We start from the raw sequence: 25,857 nt of genomic DNA, 5'->3' as shown, positions 1-25,857 counted from the left end.
ATAGAAGAACTTCTTATGCTAACAGGAACCTATTGGATTACTTGATAAACGGAGCTCCAGGTGTCATCTTCTGTAGGTCAATAAACTAAAAGAGACTAATCAAAAAGGGCTTCAGTCATACTGGTGACCAAGCAGAGCAGGGTGAGCCGCTTCAACGGCTATCACCCAGAAGCACCTGTATCTATTGTGATGAAGTTCTCTGAGAAGTTGTTCGTGACTGGAATTAACTCCTTCCTGAGCAAGTATACAGACCCTGCTGCAATCTGCCTCTGGCCTACAGCAGACACAATCTCACCAGCTTACTACTGGACTTTGGACTACCTGGACAAGAACAATAGCTTACACCAGGTTTCACGCACAGAATGCTGGCGGAGCTCAGTAGGATAGGCAGCATCCACTGAAAGGAGTAAAACATCAACGTTTGGCCTGACACCCTTCATCAGGACTAGAAAGGGACATAATCCAAAAATTGTACACCAGTCTGCTGTTTATTGATTATAGCTCAGTCTTTAACACCATCATCCCTCATTACTAATCAAAAAGCTTCAAAACCTGGGCCTCTGTAACTGGATTCTTGACTTCATCAGGAGACCACAGTGAGTACAGAATGGTGATAACATCTCATCACTAACAATTAATACAGTGCACAAAGATGTATGCTTAGCTCACTGCTCTACTCTCTCTACAATGACACAAAGGTTGGAGGTGTATGACACAAAAGTTGGGGGTGTTGTGGATAGTGTGGAAGGCTGTCAAAGGTTACAGTGGGACACTGATACGATGCAAAACTGGGCTGACAAGTGGCAGATGGAGTTCAACCCAGATGAGTGTGAGGTGATTCATTTTGGTAGGTCAAACATGATGGCAGAATATAGCATTAATGGTAAGACTCTTGGCACTATGGAGGATCAGAGGGATCCTGGGGTACAAGTCCATAGGACACTCAAAGCTGCTGCGCAGGTTGACTCTATGGTTAAGAAAGCATACGGTGCATTGGCCTTCATCAATCCTGTGATTGAGTTTAGGAGCTGAGAGGTAATGTTGCAGCTATATAGGACCCTGGTCTGACCCCACTTGCAGTACTGTGCTCAGTTCTGGTCGCCTCACTACGGGAAGGATGCGGAAACCATAGAAAGGGTGCAGAGGAGATTTACAAGGATGTTGCCTGATTTGGGGAGCATGCCTTATGAGAATAGGTTTAGTGAACTTGGCCTTTTCTCCTTGGAGCAACGAAGGATGAGAGGTGACCTGAAAGAGGTGTATAAGATGATGAGAGGCATTGATTGTGTGGACAGTCAGAGACTTTTTCCCAGGGCTGAAATGACTAGCATGAGAGGTGCTTGGAAGCAGGTACAGAGGAGATGTCAGGGGTAAGTTTTTTTTACGCAGTGAGTGGTGAGTGTGTGGAATGGGCTGCCGGTGATGGTGGAGGCAGATACAGTAAGGTCTTTTAAGAGACTCCTGAATGGCTACATGGAGTTCAGAAAAATAGAGGGCTATGGGTAACCCTAGATAATTTCTAAGATGAGGACACGTTCGGCACAGCCCTGTGGGCCAAAGGGCCTGTATTGTGCTGTGGGTTTTCTAAGACAAGGCACAACTCAAATGTGATTGACTGATGAAACCACTGCTTTTGGCAAAATCACATAATGAGGTGTGCAAGACTAAAATATATAGATTGGTCAAGTGTGCCACAACAATAACCATGCACTCAACATCAGAAAGACCAAGGAACTGATCAGGGATTAATGACCAGTAATGGACATTCAGCCAATCCTCATTGAGGGGTCAGCAGTGGAAAGTGTAGGCAGTTTCAAGTTCCTGGATGTCAGCATCTCAGAGGATTTATCCTAGGCTCACCATATCAATGCAACAAATACAAGGGGATGCCAGCGACTAAACTTCATAAAGAGTTTGAGGAGAGTTGGTATGTCACCAAAGACTCTTGCAGATGTATATAGATGTACAGTGGAAAGTATTCTGACTGGTTGCATTACAGCCTGGTATAAAGCACCTAATGGCAGAATTGCTAGAAGCTGCAGAGGGTTGCGGACTTAGTCAACTCCGTCGCAAGCCTCCCCACCACTGAGGCCATCGTCAAAAGACAGTGCCTCAGGAAGGCAGCATCCATCATTAAGGACCCTCAACATTTGGAACATTGCCTCTTTTCATTACCTCCATCAGGGAGGAGATACAGGAGCTTGAAAACCCACACTCAATGTTTTAAAAACAGCTTCTTCCCATCTGCCATCAGATTTCTACATGGTCTATGAACAGTACTTCACGATTCCTCTTTTGAACTCTTAATTCATTTTTATTATTGTAACTTATATTAATTTATTATGCCTGCATTGTACTACTGCTAAAAGTATCAAATTTCATGACTAATGTCAGTGCCAATAAAGCTGATTCTGATTAATCAGCAAGCGTCACTAAACACTCCTGGGAAAACACATGGGACTAAAGGCAGGGTGGTTGTCTGATCTGATGGCTTTAACCAAGGATTTTAAAAGGGAGAGAGGTATGTTGGAACTGTAAAACCTCCGTTGCTGAAAACGTTCAATAAAAATAAGAATGTTGGAAAAATAAACAGCAGATTAGGCAGCACCTGAAGAGTGGGGAACAATGAATTAACTTTATAGGCTGATGACCTCTCATCAGAACTGGCCAGCTCTCGCATAAACTGGAACTGGAGGTAATCTGAAATAATTAACCTTTGGAAAAGGATTCTAAATTGATGAGGCTAGGAGCATCAGTATATAATCAGATGAAGGGAAAAGAGGCATTAGGGGCAGGTACAAGTGTAAAGAGATGAGGTAGTCTTGCCTCTTCAACAGGTGCACATGTGATGCCATATGAGAAAGATGACATAATCTTCATAGGTCAATCCTTGTAATGCTTGTAAGTAGGACCAGCCAAATTCCAGGTACATTTGGCATTAAAGGATTTAGCACCATTTTACTTCATAGCTCCTATAACTAATTATGAGTTGGAACCTTCTCACCATGGAAGACAGACACACACACAAGTTGGCTGAATTAGACAGAAATCAATAGAGGTGGTGTTAATATGTGCAACACAGCAGTCAGTGTTGTTTCCTCACAGCTCCTGGGAGCACAGGAAAGATGCAATGGCGATGTAGAGGGGGTGGGTTTGGACCAGATGTGTAGCTATTAAGACTTAAAATACTAGTTAGATATGTGGGAGAGCTTGAGGTGAAGAATTCAGCCTCTCCATGAAATAATGACAGCACTGCTGTTGTCAACAGGTTTAATGATTATATCACTGCTGCACTGATTAAATTGAATACTGGAAACTCAGAGGAAAGCAGATAAATTAAAGTGGCCAGTGACCTGCCAACAGCTCCCAATGATTGAGGGAATTCATAAGGCCAGAGAACAAGTTATAGCGAACAACAATTCTGAACTTGGTGTGTAGGGGAGCAAGGAATCACAACCAAAGTAGTGATTGGTTGCAAAAGCAAATGGAACAAAAAGTGCATACTCAGTATTTTGGTGGCTGTGTGTGTACATGGCCTTGTGCTGCTGGTTTACTGGGGGTGCATGGCAATGAAACAATGAGCTTATTACTTAGGTTCGGTGAGCAGAAACTCAGAAAGATGATGAAAATATGATAAAGAGAGAGATCGGAAGGTTTGCGAAGAATATAAAGGGATGAAAAGAATAGGTGCAATCTTGGAACCCAAGAGTTACTGATATGTACAAACTAGTTGTCCTTGATACCCAAAGGAAAGACAATCTTTTGTCCTGGGTGAACACAGGATCAAATTAGTTTAGCTTTCAAACAGACTATGTCTGTGCCCCTAGTGTGGTAAAGATGGTACAGATATTGGAGCAGAGTACAGGGCAAAGTTTTGCAGAAGAGATAACAGCAGAGATTCAAGGACCTATGGAATTACAAGGAGTTTTTAAACTGAAGATAGACCCAGAAGTTTAAATTATGAAAACAATTATACAAAGAATAACTGATTTTCATGAAGTACGTCAAAATGTAAACTACAAGCAGTACTGACTTTTGAAACTAAAAGCAGAACAGAACAAAAAAGAACCACTGTCTGAAGAGAGCTAGTCAAAGGCTCACAGCAGGAGGCTGCTCAAGAGATAAGGTTTGTAAACTGACGCGATCATGAGATATTCCCGTATGTATTGGACAAATGCAAGATAACAGGACCACGTTATTCGATCTACATTAAATATCTTCAGCTAAACTTTTAATAAGTGGGGATATTTTGTACCCCGAGACTCAACCCCTACAATACTAATTTCAAGTGTCTGAGGTTTCTGTCCTCAAAAGGTTTCAGATCACTTATGTGAATTACTTGATCCCCACAAAGATATTTGAATATTAAGCGATGTCTTGTTAATTATTATGAGCTCCCATTGTATATTTTTGAAGCTGTCTATTGAATTATAACTAATGAAATTATATTCAAACACCTGCTGTCATCTTTATTCTTAAGAGTATAAAAATTTGATGTACCCTGAGTATGGAGGGTATCTTCTGAGTTTCCCCAACAGAGATGAATTCGCCAGAATGCTGGCTTGTGAATAAAGACATTTTACAGCTACAACTTAAGTCTCTGCATGGTACTTTCACAGTCACAGCATACAGGAAGCTATGAAGTCACTGCACTAACAGTACATGTTGCTGGGCAGTTTCAGTGGAAACAGAGAAAGAGAAATCAAAGAAAAGGAAGGTTGAAGTACGATCATGTGAAAGCAAGATATGTGCACCATCTGGTGTGATACCTTGCAAAGCAACATGAAACTTAACAGTTAATTAAGAAGACCATTCACCTGAAGGATTAACACTACCAGTCTTTTTACTTGTGTTATAAGAACATAAGAAATAAGAGCAGGAGTCGGCCATTTGGCCCATTGAGCCTGCGCTGCCATTCAATAAGATCATGGCTGATCTGACCACGGACTCATTTCCACTTACCTGCCCTTTCCCTATAACCTTTAGTTCCCCTGCTAAGCAAAAAATCTATCCAATGTGGTCTTAAACATACTTACTGAGGTAGCCTCCACTGCTTCTTTGGGTAGAGAATTCCACAGTTTCACCATTCTTTGGGAAAAGCAGTCCCTCCTCATCTCTGTCCTAGTTTACTCCCCTGAATCTTGAGGCTATATCCCTTAGTTCTAGTCTCACCTACCAGTGGAAACAATTTTCCTGCCTCCATCTTATCTATCCCTTTCATAATTGTATATGTTTCTATAAGATCTCCTCTCATTCTTCTGAATTCCAGTGAGTACAGTCCCAGCTGACTCAATTTCTCCTCATAGTCAAACCCTCTCATCTCAGGAATCAACCTGGTGAACCTCCTCTGCACCGCCTCCAAAGCCAGTACATCCTTCCTCAAGTTAAGGAGACCAGAACTGCATTCAGTACTCTAGATGCAGCCCTGTGTAGTTGCAGCATAACCTCCCTGCTCTTAAATTCAATCTCTCTAGCAATGGCCTACATTCAATTTGCCTTCTTGATAGCCCGCTGCACCTGCAAACCAACCTTTCGTGATTTGTGATTCATACACAAGCACTCTCACAGCAACATGCTGCAATCTTTTACTATTTGAATAATAATCTCATCTATCATTTTTCCTTCCAAAGTGAATAACTTGGCATTTACCAACATTGCACTCCATCTGCCAGGCCCTTGCCCACTTATTTAACCTATTTACATCTCTCTGCAGACTCACCTTATCTTCTGTACACTTTTCCACTCAATTTAGTATAATCAATGAACTTATACTAAACTCAATCTCCTCTTCTAGATCAGTAATGTATATCTTGAACAGTTGTGGGCCCAGCACTGATCCCTGTGGCACACTGCTCACCACTGACCGTCAACCAGAGAAACACCCATGTATCCCAAATCTCTGTCTTTTATTGGTTAACCAATCCTCTATCCATGCTAATACATCACCCCCCAACTCTAGGCATCCTTAACTTATGAATAAGTCTTTTACGTGGCACCTTATCGAACGTTTTCTGAAATCCAAGTAGATAATGTCCATCTGTTCTCCTCTATCCACTGTTCCCATTATATCCTCAAACAGGACCTACCTTTGCTGATTCCATACTGCACCGGCCTGATGGATCCATTTCTTTTCAAATGCCTTTGTGCCTTTAAATTAAAGATTTCTGCTTTAATGACAACTTCAAACATTTTCCCTACAGATGTTAAACTAACTGGCCTACAGTTACCTATCTTTTGGCTACATCCTTTTTTGACAGTGGCATAACATTTGCCTTCTTCCAAACTGCCAGGAGCTCCCCAGAGTCCAGAGAATTTGGGTACTTCTACTATAACCTCTGCCATTTCTCTCAGTACCCTGGGATCCATTCCATCAGGACCAGGGGACTTGTCTATCCTTAGGCCAACAAGTTTGCTCAGCACCACCTCTTTAGTGATGACTATTGTATCGAGGACCTCACCTCCCATGGCATCTATGACATCTCTCTTTTGCATGTTAGACATGTCCTCCATCATGAAGACCAACACAAAATAGTCATTCAAAGCCTCAGCCATCTCCTCATTACCCAATATCAATTCCCCTTCTCATCCTCCAAGGGACCCATGTTCATTTTAGCCACCCTTTTCCACTTTATATAATTGTAACAACTTTTATTATCCATTTTTATATTTTGTGCTAGTTTGCTTTCATAATATATCTTCCCTTTCTTTATTGCTCACTTAGTGTTTCTTTGTAGCTTTTTTAAAGTTTCCACTACTCTTGGCGATTTTGTACTCACGAGCTTTTGGTTTGATGCGTTCCTTTATTTCCTTAGTTATCCACGGCCGGCTCTCCACACCCTTACTGTCCTTGCTTTTAACTGGAATATACTTTTGTTGATCACCACAAAAAGTCTTCCACTGCTCCTCACCATATAGCCTGTGTTCCCAATCACAAACAAGAGAAAATCTGCAGATGCTGGAAATCCAAGCAACACACACAAAAAGCAGGAGCAACTCAGCAGGCTAAGCAGGATCTATGGAAAAGAGCACACTGTTTTGCCAAAGAGTCTCGGCCCGAAATGTCGACTATACTCTTTTCCATAGATGCTGCCTGGCCTGCTGAGTTCGTCTAGCTTTTTGTGTGTGTTCCCAGTATACCCTGCCCAACTCTTCTATCATCCCATTGTAGTCTCCCTTGTTTAGATCAAACTCAATCATACTGTGATTATTCTTCCAAGAGGATCTTTAATTACAAGATTGCTAATTTAACCTGTTTTCTAGCACAGGACTAGATCTAAGATGGCCCTTGTAGGTTAGGTAACATGCTGTTCAAGAAAGCTATCATAGATACATTCTATGAAGTCCTCCTCCTCAAGACTGCCTTGACCAACTTGATTCACCCAATCTACGTGCATCCATGATAACTGCTGTTCCATTCTTATAGTCCTCAGATATTTGACGGTTTATTGCCTGTGCCACTGTAATGTTATTATTCAGTGGCTGATAGACAACTCCCACCAGTGATTTTTTTCCCTTTACTATTCCTAATCTTTACCCAGATGGACTCAACATTCTGCTCCTTAGATCTTATATCGTCTCTTGCTATCACCTTGATCTCATCTTTAATGAAGAGCACTGCCCCACTTCCCTTACCTTCCTGCCTATTCTTCCATATTACCTGATATCCTTTGATATTCAGTTCCCAAGCTTCTCCACCCTGCAACCATGTTTCTGTAATGGCCACTAAGTCATACCCCTTTGTAATGATTTGTACCACAAGTTCACTGACCTTGTTTTGAATACTATGGGCATTCAGATGAAGTGTCCTTACACTCATTGTCCTTATAAAATCTTGTAATCTTTGTCTCTTTTGTACTTGACTTTTCTGCACTCCACCCTTGCTTTTCTCTTCTTTAACTTTTGCTTTTACTTTATCTTTATCCACACTTTTCTCTTTTACTTCATCTATACTTCTCAAATCTGTTGAACCCATCCCCTTGCTATTTGGTTTAAGACCCTATCCACAGCCTTAGTTATGCAATTCGCTAGGATCCAGGGCCATCATAGTTCAGATGAAGCCCGTCCCAATAAAACAGCTCTCTCCTTCCCCAATAATGGTACCTGTTTCCCATAAATTCAAATCCATTTTCCCACACCAATCCTAGAGCCACACTTTTAACTCTCTTATCTTCTTGACCCTATGCCAATTTGCATGTGGCTCAGGTAGTAATCCAGATATTACCATCTTTTTTGTTCTGCTTTTTAATTTAGTCCCTAGCTGCTCAAATTCCCTCAGCAGAATCTTGTTCTACCTATGTCCTTGATACCCTCATGGATCACAACAAATGGATCTTTCCCCTCCCACTGCAAATTCCTCTGCAGGTCAGATAAAATGTTCCTGACCCAGGCAAGTAACACAGCCTTCAGGACATTCTGTCCCTGTGACAGAGAACTTTGTCTATTCCCCCGACTATACTATCCCCATACTGCTCTTCTCTTCCCCCCCCCCCTTGCATGTCTCCCTGAACCACGGTGCCACAGTGATATCTATAGTTTTTATTTTGAATTTTGCTTTTCTGTTTTAGCTTTAAACACTGAGCACTTGATCTTGTGTAGTTAAGCCACTACAAATGCTGCAAGATCACTAGAATGGAAGAAGAGAGGAAATAGCAAGGGTTCCTGTTAACTGTACTGGAAAGTGCGTACATGTATATGGATGGTTTAGAAATGGCTAGGCTTGAGAACTGCAAGGTCAAACAGAAGGATAACATGCTCCAATCAGACTGACACTTCATGAAAGTTCATTCTGCTGAGCACTAGTGGATGCAGAAAGCTACCACTCTAAGTAGTTTAGGAGCACTTGAGATGATAGTGAGAACCAAGACCTTGCACTGGCAGTATACAGAAATCTGTGTGAATGGTGGAAGTAGTACATCATCCCACAAAATATCCATGTCTCCACTACCAACCACCCCCCCCCATCTCCCCCACCTGTGGAAGAGTCTGCAGTTCCTACATTGCTCTCGTTAAGCTCCTCCGAATCAAAAAAAAATGCAATGGAAACAAGTCATCCTTGATCTTGAGGAACAACTGAAATCATAAATTGAATCAGCAACTTCAGACAAGTGGAATGAAGGCAGACAATAAGAAACAACAATGACCTACAAAGGCTAAATTTGAAATACATTTTTTTAAAAATTTGCTCAAAAGAAATCTTTATTAAATTGCTTAATTCAATAAAGACAAATGGGCCCATTCAATTCTGAGGATGAACAGAATTTGCGATGGAATTCTTTTGAGCATCAGAAGAAGGAATACGAAAGTCCTGATCATTTCCAGAAAATAATGCAAGTTTATGTGAGAATAGGTAACTCATTTTTGAGATGAAATCTATATATCACAAAGAAAAATCTGTAAACTTAAGTTCAATTGTTTATTTTACATTGTGTTAAAACTTAACATCAGAAAGATCTTTGATGACTCACAGGATGCAATGCCTGCCAATTTTTTCCAGAGTTAAGTCTTAAGTAATTTACACAGTGAGCAAAAATACTTCTCAGCTGATTGATCATTCGCTTCTGTGATGCATTAGGAAACCCAAATAACTACATGGTCCGCAACGAGCTCGTATGAAGTTTCAGCAGGTAATTAGGAAAGATAAATAAAAACACACCATTAGTTTAAGACTTGTATTTACAAACCTGATGAAGCATTTTCTTGGGAAGTAAGTATGAAAACTGATGAAGGCAGCGCTGTAGACATGTAGAGTAGGCAGGTGCTAGAAGGTTACTTCAGAAGGGATCCAAGGCAATGTTAGCAAACTGGTTCCAAAACTGGCTAGGCAGTGGTAGATGGGCATTTTTCAGACTGGTAGTTTACATATGGTGTGCAGGGTAATCAGTGCTAAGACTTTAATTGTTTGTAATAGATGTGATGTGGACAAGAATTGCAATTACTCAAGAATGGAGATGACACAAAAATCAATGCAGTAAAAGCCAGTGAGGAAGGCTACCTAAGAATATAGAAGGATGTAGATCAGCTGGAAATCTGGGCAGAGCAGAAGCAGATGGAATTTAATGTGAGGTATTGCACATTAGGACGTGCAATTCTAGGAGGAAATAGGGAATAAATGGCTAGAACCTTACAAGCACTTTTACACAGAGACCCCTTGGAGTGCAAATCCATAGCTCTCTGAAAGTAATGACATGGGTAGGTGAGGTTAGTTTTAAAAAAAAAGCATTTGGCATGTTTGTCTTCATAAAGAGGCCTTGAGTATAAGAGATGAGATATGATGTCACAGGTGTACCAAACATTGGTAGGACCACAGTTATGAACACTGTATACATTTCTGGTTATAACATTACAGAAGGATATGGTAAAAACAGAGAGTGCAGAAGAATCAGAATCAGGTTTAATATCACCAGCATATAAACTGAAATTTGTTAACATTGCGGCAGTGCTACAGGATAATAGACTGTTTTTTTGAAGTCACATAATTAGTTAATTATAAGCAGTCAAGGTGTGGTAAAATACACCTGAATCTGGAAGGTCTAACAGCTGGTGAGTCAGTATCCTGGCAAAAACAACACCATAAAGACAACAGAACACTCCAAACAACTCTGAAAAGGTTATTGAAAAGCACAAGTCAGGAGATGGATACAAGGAATTTCCAAGCCTGCCTGCAAGAGAACTGCAACTTGGGAGAAGATATGTTTTCTAGCAAGGCAATGACCCCAAGCATAAAGCCAAAGTTACACAGGGATGGCTTAAAAACAACAAAGTTAATGTCCTGGAGTGGCCATGTCAGAGTCCAAACCTCAATTCAATTGAGATTTTGTGGCAGAACGTGGAAAGGGCTGTTCACTCAAGATCCCCATGGAATCTGACAGAGCTTGAGCAGTTTTGTAAAGAAAAATGGGGAATAAATGCAGTGTCCAGATGTGCAAAGCTGACAGAGACCTATCCACACACACTCGAGGCTGTAACTGCAGCCAAAGGTGCATTTGCTAAATACTGACTTGAAGGGGATGAGTAATTATGCAATCAATTACTTCATGTTTAATAATTGTAATAAATTTATACCGATTTATAGAAATTTGTTTTCACTTTGACACGAAAGATTCTTTTCTGTAGATCATTGTCAAAAAAGCCAAATTAAATCTTGTGATTCAGATATAGTAATTCAATGTTGTAAAACAATAAAGCATGAAAACTTCCAAGGGGGTAGTGAATACTTTTTAATAGCGCTGTAAATATAAAAAATAGTTAAGTTAAATAAATAGTGCAAAAGTAGAAATAAAAAAAAGTAGTGAGGTTCAATGTCCATTCAGAAATTGGATGGCAGAGGGGAAGAAGCTGCTCTTGAATCACTGAGAGTGTGCCTTCAGGATTCCTTCCTTCCTTCCTGATGGTAACAATGAGAAGCGGGCATGTCCTGGGTGGTGGAGTTCCTTATTGATGGATGCTGCCTTTTTGAGGCACCGCTTCTTGAAGATGTCTTGGATACTACGGAGGCTGGTGCCCATGATGGAGCTGACTAAGTTTAGAACTCTCTGAAGCTTATTTCAATCCTTCCTTACCGGACACTGCTTGGCCATTTAAAATGTTCTCCATGGTACATCTGTAGAAATTTGCAAGTGTTTTAGGTGACAGATCAAATCTCCTCAAATTCCTAATGAAATATAGTCAACGTTTTGTCTTAATCAAAGGGAGCAATCATAAAGGTCACGGAGGTTAGCTCAGTGGTACGCTCCTCCCGCAGGATGTGGAAGACCAGGGATATTTCCAATGTCCTCATGACTACATCTACAAGAAGCAAATCCAGCCATAGCTCCTGGCTGGCCATTTAGAGCAGTTGGAGCTGTGGATGGATTTACTATGGGACATCCAGGATCTGGAGAATGTCGTACACAACATGATTAGGCCAGAAGTACAGAAAGAGGACATGAATGGCCACCAAGAACGACGGTACGGGGAGTTAGGGTGTACAGTAATCAAAAGTTTCAAAGGTACATTTAATGTCAGAGAAATGTATACTGTTATGATCCCAGCCCCCTCCTTTGTGAGAATCACAAGAGCACCCGTCGGGGGGGGGGGGTCAGTAGACCCAGTCGGAGAGTGAGAGAGAGAGACGTGCCAAATTGCAGGTGCACTAGAGGCGGACACAAAATCAGACTTGTTAAATTTAGCGAAGGGGTTGAACCTCACAGAAGTGAGGTCGCCCATGAAAAAGTTGGAGGTACGAAGGGCCATAACTCAGTATTACATTGGGAAGAAGGTGTTTGAAGCTGAGGTATTGGGAGATATCCCTGAAGAGGTACCATCAAGTGGGACGGTTCAGTTAGAAGTGGAGAAATTGAAGTTGGAACGTGAAATTAAGTTAAAAGAGCTGGAAGCGGCTGAGAGAGAGAGAGGGAAAGGCAGCATGAAATTCACCTAAAGAAGCTAGAAGCAGACGAGAAACAGAGGCAACATGACCAGGAAATTGAGAAGATGAGGAACGAGCAAAGAGATCAAGGGTTAGACCAAGCGGAGCGGTTTAATGTTAGTAGGGAGTTGAGATTGGTGCCCCCGTGCGAGGAGGCAGATGTCGATAGTTATTTCTTGCTTTTTGAAAAGGTGGCAGTAAATCAGAAATGGCCAAAAGAGCAGTGGGTGGCGTTGTTACAAAGTGTGTTAAAGGGGAAGGCCCAACGAGCATATGCGGCCTTGTCCCTGGAGGAGGGAGGAGTGGAGAATTATGATGAGGTAAAAAAGGTCATTCTCCGGACTTACGAATTGGTACCTGAGGCCTACAGACAAAAGTTTAGAAATTTAAGGGAAGGGTGGAATCAAACGTATACAGAGCTAGCCCATGAGAAGGGGGTGCTCTTGGACCGTTGGTGCACCGCGGAAAGAGTGGGCGAGGATTATGGGTGTCTCAGGGAGTTGTTTTTGATTGAGGAATTTAAAAGTTGTGTTCAGGAGGAGATCCGGGTGTATTTGAATGAGAAGCCGGATGTCCATTTCAGAATTTGCCAGGTTGGCAGACGAATATGCCCTAAACCACAAGACAAGGACTCCCTCGAATAAAGGTCCCCAGAGAGACCGTGGGAACGATCGAGAAAGTCCGATGAGTGAGGCAGAGGTCCCACCAGGAGCTAGCGGTAAGGTTGAGGGGGAAAAGCAAGACGGCCAGAGGGCTCTGGGTTTGACCTGTTTTAATTGTGGAAAGGAGGGACACATTGCATCTCGATGCTTTGCTCCGAGGAAGGAGGTAGGAAGAGGGAAAGCCGCAGTCCCTATCGGGTGTGCCGTGGTAATCAGCAAATCGATCAGAGCCGAGGGTAGACAGAGTACGAGAAGGCTCTGGGAGTTGTCTGTCTCACGGAACCGTGTTTGTGACGGAGGGAGACACACCAGTTTCCGTACGAATCTGGAGGGATACGGGCGCTGAATTATCCCTGGTTAGCCGTAAGGTACTAGAATTTGGTCAGGAAACGGGCATGGTAAAGGTGGAAGGAATAAATAAACGGATAGAAATGGTGTCCTTATATAAGGTCATCCTGGATTGTGAGCTGGTGTATGGATCAGTTGAAGTGGGGGTGCCCTCAGAATTCCCGAGAGCTGACGTGGACATCCTGCTGGGGAGCGACTTAGCAGGGGGTAAGGTTTGGTCAGCAGTGCTGCCAACCTGCTGACCGGCGAGTGTGGTAGCCCCATCCCTAGCGCCCAAGGACCATCTCGCCGGCGCGGTTACTCGCAGCCTGTCGAGAGAGAGAGAGCTGTGAACGAGAGCAGTTTAAATCTGGCCAGTTTTGATTTGGCCGAGACGTCTTTGCTGACCCTGTGCCATGAGGGTTTAGAAGGTGGTAAGACGAAGAGTAGTAAAGTAAAAGGGGGTAAGGGAGAGGAGATAGATCTGCCTTTAGCGAAGAGAAAGGTCCTCAAGGTAGGAAATAAAGATGAGAAACAGATAAAGCTGTTAAAAGGTCCAGAGTTGGACATGGATGATCTGTCTGGTTTGGCAGAATTGTTTGAAGAACTTGAGAGTTCTAAAGGTGTTCCCGATAATGAGAGGAGGGCAGTCCGAGGTGAAAAGGATACCCTTGCCTCGAAGGAGTCTGCTGAAAGGGCCGAGGAGGTCGTTTCAGCTCGCAGGGTTGCGCCTTCCCCAGGTGGGAGCTGCCCAGAGAGTAACTGGGAGGATCAGGGGAAGTTAGAATTTGAAAAAGGTACGGGTGTTGAAAGCCTGGAAGAGGCCAATGTCCCGTTTGAGTGTGTCCGAGATGGGGATGCACGAGGTGCTGAACCTGGTAACGGAGCTCAGAAGAAGTCTGAGGTATTTGATTCAGTGGAACGGGGCGGCCGTCCTTGTGGGTCAGATAGACTTGGTTCAGTGGGAAAAGGGTTAACCTTGGTAACCGAGGGAAGTGTGAGTTCCCCGGTGTTTGTACTCGAAGGTGGGTTCAAAGTTAACGCCGAATTTAAGAATGGTGGGGGGGTGAGGATTGTTAGCGAAGGAAACGAAAAGTCTGTAGTTTCCAAATCGAAGGAAGAAATCTTAAACCTGGCAGATCGCTCACAGAGTGAGCCGGGGAATAGCGGGGCCCCCCACTCTATTGTTATGCCAGGATGGGGTGTGAAGAGGCCGCCTTCGACATGCTACTTGAGCGAAGAGTTCGAATCAAACACCAATAGCCTGAAGGGGACTGATAAAAGGGCCAGCCACCTGGGTAAAATCGAAGAATTGGGTGAAAAGGGTCTAAGTTTGGGGCATGGTGTTGCAAAAATAACCCCGATGAACGAGGCTGGCGGGAGTTCACCACGAAAAATTACTCAAGTTCCCCACGGGGAGGCTCGCCGAAAAAGAGGCGACGGTTAATGGAGATGCCATTGTTAGACAGCCAGGCAGGTTGAACGGGTTTAAGCCAAAGCCTGTGAATAATAAAGACAGCCCTTTGGAGACCTGCCGGTTAAGTTAAACGACTGAAACGATTAGTATTCGAGTAAACTTTTGTAAGTGCACCTAAGCTAAGGTCACACCTCCTTAGTTTTGTTGCTAAAAAAATAAATAGGTGGTTATTGAATTGAAGTCTGATGTACAGTTCGCAATGTTAAGATATTAAAGAAAGGGACACTGTAATCGTTAACTATTTAGATACTGACTTGAATGTATAACGGTAGTATTTTGTGAAAAGAAGAACTTGTGTATTGTGTTAGATTCAAAACTCCTGTAAGACTGTGGACCACTCCGTTTTATTCAACATAACTCTGAGATTCGCTGGATATCTTAAAGCTTGTTTAAGTCCAATCGAATGAATCTCTGCCATCACCGGTTTAAAAGCGATTCTCGCTTTCATCACTTCAAATGAATAATCTTCAACAATACGAAACTTAAAGTTTCTGTGAGAGATCATACCTTTCTGACGAGCTAATCGGATTAAAAGCTCTTTCTCCCGAGGATAATGGAGGCGAACAATCACAGGTCGTGGCTTGTCACCCGTAGCCGAAAATCTCGCAACTCTGTGGGCACGATCGATAATAGGTTTAGCCTGCAAAGCTTCATCACCGAAAACTTCCCATAATAAGTTAGAGAAAAATTCAGTTAAGTCACCGGACTCAACTTTCTCGGGAAGCCCGATGATTCGCAAATTCTGTCTGCGAGATCGGTTTTCAAGATCAGTAATTTTAAACTTATACTGATCAACTGTTCTAGCAGTCGATAGTACCTTCTTGTCCAACGTTTAATTGTACGTATTTTTTCACAAATTAACTTCTCAAGAGTCACGATCTTGTCTTCATGCCGTTGAATATCCGATGCCTGCGATTGAAGCTTGGTATCAAGTGATCTAACAACTCCTTCAAGTTCAGACATTTTCGTGGTAAGTTTATTTTCCAAACTTGCCAGTTTACTTTCCAAATTTGCCGCTTTACTTTCCAATTTACTTTCCAAACTTGCAAGTTTAGTATCCAGAAGATTAGAAATTGCATCGAGAGATAAAGGGTCTTTAGATGATTTCTTAGCTGTAGCCATTTTAAGTTTAGAAAGATTAGATCAAATATTGTTTTAGAAAAAAAAAGTAAATCGTAAGTAACAACCCAAATGATTAAGTACGAAAAGGTTTGATTAAAGGGTGATTATAGTTGAAAAGATGAAGAGCACCTAAAAGGCAGATGTCTACGTCGCCATCTTGAAACTCCGTTTTAACCGCTGGTAAAAACGTTTTTTAAGAGGGGAGGTGTTATGATCCCAGCCCCCTCCTTTGTGAGAATCGCAAGAGCACCCGTCGAAAGGGGGGGGGGGTCAGTAGACCCAGTCGGAGAGAGAGAGAGAGACGTGCCAAATTGCAGGTACCACCAGGGATACAGAATAAAGACAACAGCGACTATTGTCTCATGGAGACCACGTAAAAAGCCCCTGGGCAAGGTGGGCTGGTTGAGAGAGAGATTGCATCAACACAACCTGATTGACACCTGCGACTCCATGAGGAAGTATAAAGGAGAGTCTCAGGGGGACAGCCCCCTCAGACGCCCCAAGAAGACACGAGAGAGTGTTCCCGCAGCAGTGGGAAGCCATTCTGAAGGAAGCCACGTGCGTTAGATTCCGGGATTGGAATCTGTGGCTGGAATCACAGAAAACCACTTTTAACTAACATCGGGGAGAGGAAATCAACGCTCCCCTGATTTCACGGAAGATTCATCAAGACTCGGCAAGTTCTTTCTCTTCTCCCCCAATCTCTCTCTCTCAGTCGCCCCACGGAAAACCCAGCGATTTTCAAAGGGCTGAGGCCTGCAGACTTTCTGAGTGACTTTTATATTTCCAACGGACAATCTATTAACCCCTAAACACCAGCAGAGCTCACTTCTTAATGATGATTATTACTATACCCGCGCTTTAGATTGAGTGTTGACGATGTGCACTATCTGAATGTTTGTATTAACCCTACTTTTGCGTTCCTTTATCAATAAAAACGTTTGAAAATAGTGACATCAGACTTCAACGGACCTCTCTATCTTTGCTGGTAAGTTCTCCAGTTACGGGATTCGTAACAATACAATACTATACACCCTGAAATTCTTTTTCTTTGCAAACATCCACAAAAACAGAGGAGTGCCCCAAAGAATGAATGACAGTTAGATGTTAGGAATCCCCTGTAGTTGTCCTCCCTTCTTAAAAAATATACTGGTTTTGATATTGTTACGCATAATGGCCTCCCAGAAAAGGACAGTTACGAAGGCCCAGCATGTGGCACCATGGTGGTGTGGTTATACAGAAGGGATGATGATGGTTGGGGGAGAATAGAGAGTACAGTCTTTGTACGAGAGGGCAAGTAGACACTTCTATAGTCATAAAAGAGATTGTAGGTTGGTACATTGCATCTGGGCTCAAAGATGACTCAAAGCATTTTGTTAGTGATTGTGAAGAAGATTTAAACTGAGTTGGCAGGGTAATGGGATCAGAGGGTGAGATGCAATCACCTACAGCAGAAACAGTTAATGCCCAGTAGGCAGAACAAGTGAGTAAATGTGCTTGAGGGAATTTGAAGCTGAATTGCAAATACTTTGATGAAAGGGGTATCACTAGGAGATGAGTTCAAACTTTTACTTAACATAAGGATCCATGAAATTGCGGCGATGTCATTGAAAGGTGGACAGGACTGGAAACTCAATATTCCAGGACACAGAGTTTTCAGACAAAATAGTGGGGGAGTAAAAGGGAAGGAATAATTACACTTAGTCAAACATTGCATTAATTTAATACTTAGGGAAGAAATAAGATCATAAGGTATAGGAACAGAATTAGGCCATTTGGCCCTTCGAGTGTACTCCACAATTTTATCATGGCTGATCCAATTTTCCTCTCAGCCCCAAACTCCTGCCTTCTCCCTGTATCCTTTCACTCCCTGACCAATCAAGAATTTAATCAGCCTCTGCTTTCAATATACATAAAGACTTGGCCTCCACATTTGCCTGTGGCAATGAATTCCACAGATTCACCACTCTTTGGCTAAAGAAATTCCTCCTCATCACCATTCTAAAAGGACACTTCTCTATTCTGAGACTGTGACCTCTGGTCTTACACTTTCCTACCATAGGAAACATCCTCTTCACATCCACTCTATCAAGTCCTTTCACCATTTGATAGGTTTCAATGAAACCTCCCCTCATTCTTCTGAATTCTACTGAATATAGGCTCAGAGTCATCAAATGCTCTTCATTTGACAAGCCATTCAATCTCAGAATCATTTTCATGAACCTCCTTTGAACCCTCTCCAGTTTCAGCACATCCTTTCTAAGACCGGGTTCCCAAAACTGCTCACAATACTCCATGTGACACCTCACCAGCATTTTATAAAACCTCAATATTACATCCTTGCTTTTATATTCTAGTGCTCTTGAAATGATTGCTAACATCGCAAATGCCTTCCTTACCATGGACTTGTAGCTTAAGCAGCCTCATGTGTGGCAACCTGTCAAAGGCCTTCTGAAAACCCAAGTACACAGCATCAACCAATTCTCCTACTTGTTATTTCTTCAAAGAATTCCAACAGATTTGTCAAGCAAGATTTTCCCTTGAGAAACCATGCTGATTACAGCCTCTTTTATCATGTGACTTCAAGTACCCTGAGACCTCGTCCTTGATAATCGACTCCAGCATCTTCTCAACCACTGAGGTCAGACTAACTCACCTATAGTTTCCTTTCTTCTGCCTTTTTCCCTTATTCAGGAGTGGAGTGACATTTGCAATTTTGCAGTCTTCTGGTACCATTCCAGAATCTAGTGATTCTTCAAAGATTATTACTAATACCTCTATAATCTCCTCAACCACCTCTTTCAGAACCCTGGGGTGTACACCATCTGGTCCAGGTGACTTATCTACCTTCAGACCTTTCAGCTTCCCAAGAGCCTTCTCTCTAGTTATCATAACTTCACATACTTCATGACCCCGACACCTGGGCTTCCACCATTCTGTCAGTGTCTTCTACAGTGAAGACTGATGCAAAATAGTTACTCAGGTTGTCTGCCACTTTCTTGCCCCCCACTACTACCTCCACAGCATAGTATTCCAGTGATCCAATATCCACTCTCACCTCTCTTTAACACTTCATGTATCTTAAGAAATTTTTGGTATTTTCTTTAATATTATTGGCTAGCTTACTTTCGTATTCCATTGTTACCTTCTTAATGACTCTCCAGTCGCCTGTTGGTTTTTAAAAGCTTTCCAATCCTCTAATCTCACACTAATTTTTGCTCTATTACATGCTCTCTCTTTGGCTTTTATGTTGGCTGTGACTTCTCGTCAGCCACGGCTGTGTCATCTTTCCTTTAGAAGACGTCTTCCTCTTTGGAATGTTTATATCCTGTATCTTCTGAGTTGCTTCCAGAATTTCCAGCCATTGCTGCCAGTGTTCCTTTCCAATCAATTCTGATCAACTCCCCTTCTCAATGCCTTTGTAGTTCCCTAGGAGGCTACTCAAACAAGGTGATATGGGTAGGGATTAGAAATAAAAAAAGATACTGTTCTTCTGCTGGAGGTATATTACAGATCTCCCAACAGTCAACAGGAGACACAGGAACAGATACAGTATAGGCAGTTATCAGACAGATGCAATAACAGGCTTATTGCATTGGGAGTCAGAGGTGAAGGGTGGGGGGGAGGGGCAGAACAGTAACCAAAATCTGAATTGGGAATGTTTTAGCATTAAAGGACAGAGTATAGAAATACGCGGTGCCCCCAAGAGAGCTTCCGGATGCAATGTGCAGATAAACAACTGAGGGAAGGGGAATTACAGGACCTCATCAGAATCAGGTTTATTGTCACCGGCATGTGACGTTAAATTTGTCAACTTAGCAGCAGCAGATCAATGCAATACATAATACTGAAAAAGCAAAATTAAACAATAATAATAAAGTAAATCAATTACAGTATAAGTATACAGACATACTTTATTGATCCCGAGGGAAATTGGGTTTCATTACAGTTGCACCAACCAAGAACAGTGTAGAAATATAGCAATATAAAACCATAAATAATTAAGTAATACGTAAATTATGCCAAGTGGAAATAAGTCCAGGAATAGATTGAATAGATTAAAAATCATGCAACTAAAAAACAGAAATACTATATATTAAAAAAGTGATGTCATGTCCAAGGGTTCAATGTCCATTTCGCAATCAGATGGCAGAGTGGAAGAAACTGTTTCTGAATCACCAAGTGGGTGCTTTCAGGCTTCTGTACCTCCTCAGGGCATGCCCTGGGTGCTGAAGGTCCTTAATAATGGACACTGCCTTTTTGAGATACTGCTCCTTGAAGACTTTCTGGGTACTTTGTAGGTTAATACCCAAGATGCAGCCAACTAAATTTACACCCCTTATCTTAGGGAATTTAGTTAGACAAGTGGATGGAATATTGGGGGGAATCATTTTGGAGACAGTGACCATAATTGTGCGTTTTAAAATTGTTATGGAATAGGACAAGGATGGACCAGTAATTCTAGTTGTAAACTGTGGGAAGATCAATTTCATCAACACAGGGGAGGAACTGGCAAGAGGAATTGGGCAAGTCTGCATATACACAAAGAGGAACGTTCAAATAAGAAAGGGCAAGGGGACATGGCTAATGTGCCCCTGTAGGAGTAAAAGCCAAGGGTAACAAATATAGGCAACCCTGGGCTTCAAGTGATGCTAATGATTGGTTGAGGAGGAAGAAAAGCAGCATATGACAGCTATAGAGAACTCATGATGTCAGAAGTATAACAAGTGTCAGGAGGGACTTGAAGAAAATTAGGAAGTCTAAGAAGGGTCACAAAAGTTCACTTACAGTTAAGATAAATCTAAAGGTGTTCTGCAAGTATATCAAGGACAAAAGGAATAAACAGGAAAACTATAGAGCAACAAGGATAATCTATGAATAGAGCCAGAATGTATATGGCCTAAATACTTCTTTCTCATCAGTAAAAAAAAAGTTCAATGCAGAATTCAATGAAATAGTAGGTGAAAATCTAGTGCTATTTTCCATAAATAAGGTGGTACGTATGCTTTGATGGGCTTAAAGGTAGATAAATGCACAGGAGCAGATAAGAATGATTCCAGGCAGATAGTGGAAATCAAGGGAAGAGATGGCTTGAGTTCTGACTGAAATTTTCAAATATTTGCTCAACACAAATGAGGTTCTGGATCACTATTCTGTATTTTCAAAATGGCAGCAGGGAAAAGCTGGTAACTAACATTAGTGGTAGGGAAGATACAGGAAAATATTCCAGTGGAGAGAAGAAATAACAAGTGTGTGGTGAACTACATATACCTGTCTGGACACCCCCCCCCCCCCCCCCGCTGACTGCTCCTGTGGCTCCTCCCACGGACCCCGGTATAAAGGCGATTGGAGACACAGGCCTGGCCTCAGTCTCCAGGATGTAGTGTGGTGGTCACTTGCTGCTTGTTCTTTCTTCCAGCCAATAAAAGCCTATATCTCGCCTCACGTCTCCGAGAGTTATTGATGGTGCATCAAAGTGTCAGGAGGGACTTAGAGAAAATTAGGAAGCCTAAGAAGGGTCACAAAAGTTCACTTACAGACAGGGTTAAGGTAAATCTAAAGGTGTTCTGCAAGTATATCAAGGACAAAAGGAATAAACAGGGAAAACCTGGAATAGCAGGAACTAATCACAGACAGCCAACATGGCTTTGTCAAGGGCAGATCCTGTCTGTCCAATTTGAGTGAATTCTTTGCAGATGTATAAAATGTATTGAGGGCAAGGCAGAAGATGAGATTTATGTAGAACTTAGTCCATCTCAGCCAAATCCCTCCCCACCATTTACATGGAATACTTCCACAAGAAAGCAGCATCCATCAAAGACCCCCCCACACACAGGCCACGCCCTCTTCTCGCTACTAACCATCGGAGGGGAGGTACAGAAATTCCACGGCACCAGCTTCAGAGCAAGTCATTATCCATTGTGCTGCTGCTGTGGATAACTTCACTCACGTCAATTCTGAACTAATTCTTTGACCTATGGACTCACTTTCAAGGATTTTACAACTCATGTTCTCAGTATTATTTTTATTTGCAGTTTGTCTCCTTTTGCACAGTGGCTGCTTGTTAGGCTTTGTGTGTGATCTTCTAGAAAATTCTACTGTATTTCTTTTTTCCTATAAATGCCTGAAAATAAGTGAATAAAAGACAATATATGGTCACAAAAGACATATATGGCACATTTTGCAGGTGGGGCTCGTCGGTCTTGGACGACAGCCCACCTAGGAGAAGGAAGACTGATTTTAAACCTCCGCTGCCTTGCGGCCAAACTCAGCCTTGGAAAAGGCTTTGGGAATAAAACCCGAGGAAGAATTCCAGAACCGGGGTCCCCAAGGTAGTTTGATGTTGTTTACAACTTCACTCTGGCAACCTCTGCGATGACACTGGTGCCAAACTTGCCCTTTCCTTGCACTGTACCATATCAGTGACGTGGAGAGGGGGAACCTGCTGCATGGGTAACAGCTGGTTCTTCAAATCTTCCCGCCCAGGTTTGTGAGAGGACACAAACCCATGATCCTCTGGGATCGACGGCTGCCTACTACAAAGTACTATACTGTACTTTGACAATAAATTTAATTTAAACCTTAGTAAGGTACTTGACAGATTTCCAAGTGGTTCTAAAGATTAGGGCCCATTGGTACTGGAGCAAATGCCAAACTGGATCCAAAATTGGCTTGGCATAGGAGGCAAAGGGTGATGATAAAAGAGTTGACTTTGCAATACAATGACTGTGACAAATAGCATCCAACAGGAATCAGTGCTGGGACTGTTGCTGTTTGTAACATATGTGAATGATTTGAATATGGATGTTGGAGGTGTCATGTGCAGGTTTACAAATGAAATAAAGATTGGGAAGTTATTTATATTTCAAAGGCGGTTTTAGGCTGCAGAGAGATACATGTTAGTGAAATAGGCTGAAGAATTTGAGATGCTGCATTTTGGGAGTACAAACATTTTGGGTAGTAAGAGTGTGGAATGAGCTGACAAAAGTGTGGAAGCAAGTTCAATTATAACATCTAAGAAGTTTGGATAGGTACATGGATGAAAGAGGTATGGAAGGCTATGATCCAAGTGCAGGTAGATGGGACTAGGTAGATTGTGCTGAACTGTTCTTTGAATCTATAATTTGGCTTGGACATAGAGTACATCATGAATTGGTATACAGAATGCAAATCTGTCTGGTGCACTTCACCAAGATGTTGCCGGGGATGGAGAAGTTCAATTATGAGGAGAGACTGGAAAAGCATGGTCCATTTTCCATGGTTAAGAGGGGACATGATTGAGGTGTATGAAGGCATAAGGGTATACTGGAGGAATATTCTCTCCAGTTTAGAGGTAGATATGACTAGTGGGCATAGATTCAGCACAAGGGGAAATTTTCAGAAAACTTCCTTTGTCCAGAGAATGGCAAGCACCCAGAATACACTGCCTGAAAGAGGGTCAAAACTGGGTTGCAAACAGCATTGAAGGAGTCTGCATGAGCACCTGAATTGCTTGGACACAGAAGCCTATGGAGCAATTACTGGGAGATGGGATTAATAGGGGATGATGTCCACTGCTCAGTGAGGACAAACTGCTGAATGACCTGTTTCATGCTGTACAGCTTAATGACTTCAATAATGATGACTATGCCTAGGCAAATATCAAACTAATATATTACTGGATGCCCAGTTTTTCACAGGAGAAATATATTTCACTTGTAGAAAGCAGACACATGGGAACCCAAATCACCCCCCCCCCCACAGTAATAGTTTCCTCATCACAATTATAGTGTCAATTAAGACTATATACTGCAATCATAAACACCAACAATATACTTCAGCACAACAACACAAATAGAGCATTTCCCTTTTTGATCTATGAGGTATTTGTGTTGCTTACAATGATATCCCTCTTGTAAATGCACATGAACATACAAACTCACAATAAACAATTATATACTAGTGGCTTTTGTAATTACTTGCTATTCATGATACTCACCTGATATTAATCATACACCAGGAAATTCTCACGCATCATACAGCCTGTAACCAATTCAAAAAATTCTATAAGAGTGTCAATAATTATTTGACCCTCCTTCAGCTATCCGGGTTAACTATTTCTGAGCAGACTTTAAGAGAAATTAAGCTACTTGTGTTCTATCAAGTCCTTTGTTGATTTGCAATTCTGTAAATCACTGAGTTCACCACAAGCAGTTTTAAAATAAATTGGTATTTGGATAACTAAAGTTTGTTTTCACTTGCTCATGGGATGTGTACAAAGCCAGTAGTTACTGGTACTTTAAATGCCCTTAGCTGAAGACTTGGTTGGTAGGTCTTGAATGACATACAAGTCAGACCATAGAAGGATGACAGAAATCCTCCTCCAAAATAAATCACACCGTGTTGCTTTTCCTTATCAGGTAGTTTTATTGCTGCTGTTACAGATACAGTGAAACCCCGATTTTGCATGCCACAATTTAACGTGAATTTGGATATAACACGATGAGTAATTAGACTCCATGTCCATGTCAATCCATATTCCCCCTACTCCAATCAACTTCCCAGCTCCAGATTTCATACCTCCTTCTGTCTTCTCCTATCGTTTTGGGTCTCTCCCTCCCACTTTCAAATCTCTTACCATCTCTCTTTTCCATTAGTCCTGATGAAGTGTCTTGACCAGATGCTGCCTGGCCTGCTGTGTTCCACCAGCATTTTGTGCGAGTCATTGGACATTTTTTTTGCTCAAAATGGAACAAACTGCTAGAAAAAGATATGAAAGATAAGCTTCACGCACTTGACACGATCAAGACTAAAAGTCAAACTCAAGTTACACAAAACCTCGGGATACCAGAATCAACGCTTCGCGGCCAGAAATCTCATGAAGGAGAGTTACGCGCGTCACTTTGCAAAATTGAAGCAGCAGGACTAAAAGCTAAGTGCCTGAAGACAGCCAAAGATGTCAGCCTCGATGACTCCCTGTACGAGTGGTTCGTTCAAGCTCGCTCAGAAGGCCTTCCAATTTCCAGTCCTACTCTCAAAGCTCAAGCTGAGAAGTTTGACAAGCAGATCAACCTCAAGACTTGCCTCCGTTGGCTGGAGACCCAGGAGGTGGAGCACATAAAAACCCTCCAACTCAGAAGCATTCTAGATTTCGCTCGCAGCCAGCGGCATGCTACGTTCAAGCAAGGAACACTCGATCATTTTTTAAGAAATAAACTAAGTGATGATTGAATACTCTTGAATATTTTTATTTATTGTTTTGTCTATTAAAAAGCTTTACTAAAAATGTACTACATTTTACTCGACTCTGTTACAAGGGATGTGGCATGCAAATAGTGGATGCATCTCCAAGCAAGTAGTGGTGTCAGCAAATCACACCCCCAAAATGCTGTTTCTCCTGTTTTTACCACATGCAAACTCAAAGTGGCTTGTTGGTTGTTGTATTTCACTGTTACAAATGTCATTCCTACAGCTTTTCTCCAATACAATTTCCTAGTTGGTTATCTGTAGGCTTCAGTTCAATATCTTTAAAATGCTGTTCAAACTCATTTTATGGAACGATTGGAACAGCCTAGCCAGTGTCTATTTCCATTTTAATTATTTTGTCATTCACTTCAAGCGTAAGCCATACTGCTGGTCTTTTGTTAGCTTTCACATTGTAAATCTCAAGGCTAGCCAGTCCTGTGCCAATTTTGTTCATGCTCACTTTCATTCCTGACTGCAACTCAATTGCATCGCTGACTGCTCTGATACAGCTATTTCAACTGCTTCTTTAAATGTAAGTTGTGATTCAGTTAGGAACGGGTTTTGAATGTTTTCTTGTAATATTCCACAAACTCAGCTATTTCTCAGTGCATCATTAAGCCCACCACTGAATTAACAAT

General features: G+C 42.0%; 1 long non-coding RNA gene across 3 annotated transcripts in view; it reads right to left on the bottom strand.

Annotated features, from left to right (window-relative positions):
- The window catches only part of LOC132393248 (uncharacterized), a 51,152-nt gene that overhangs the window by 13,077 nt on the left and 12,218 nt on the right, over positions 1–25,857 (bottom strand). The window contains exon 3 of one of the 3 annotated variants that reach the window (XR_009511803.1): positions 24,438–24,733. The exons of the other annotated variants lie outside the window; for them this stretch is intronic. This is a non-coding gene — a long non-coding RNA (uncharacterized LOC132393248). Of the gene's footprint in view, positions 1–24,437; positions 24,734–25,857 lie in introns of those variants that run through there. 3 annotated transcript variants of the gene reach the window in all.

The sequence above is a fragment of the Hypanus sabinus genome, chromosome 4, assembly GCF_030144855.1.
Source record: "Hypanus sabinus isolate sHypSab1 chromosome 4, sHypSab1.hap1, whole genome shotgun sequence".
NCBI lineage: Eukaryota > Metazoa > Chordata > Chondrichthyes > Myliobatiformes > Dasyatidae > Hypanus > Hypanus sabinus.
This window is presented reverse-complemented; position numbering and strand designations above follow the sequence as displayed.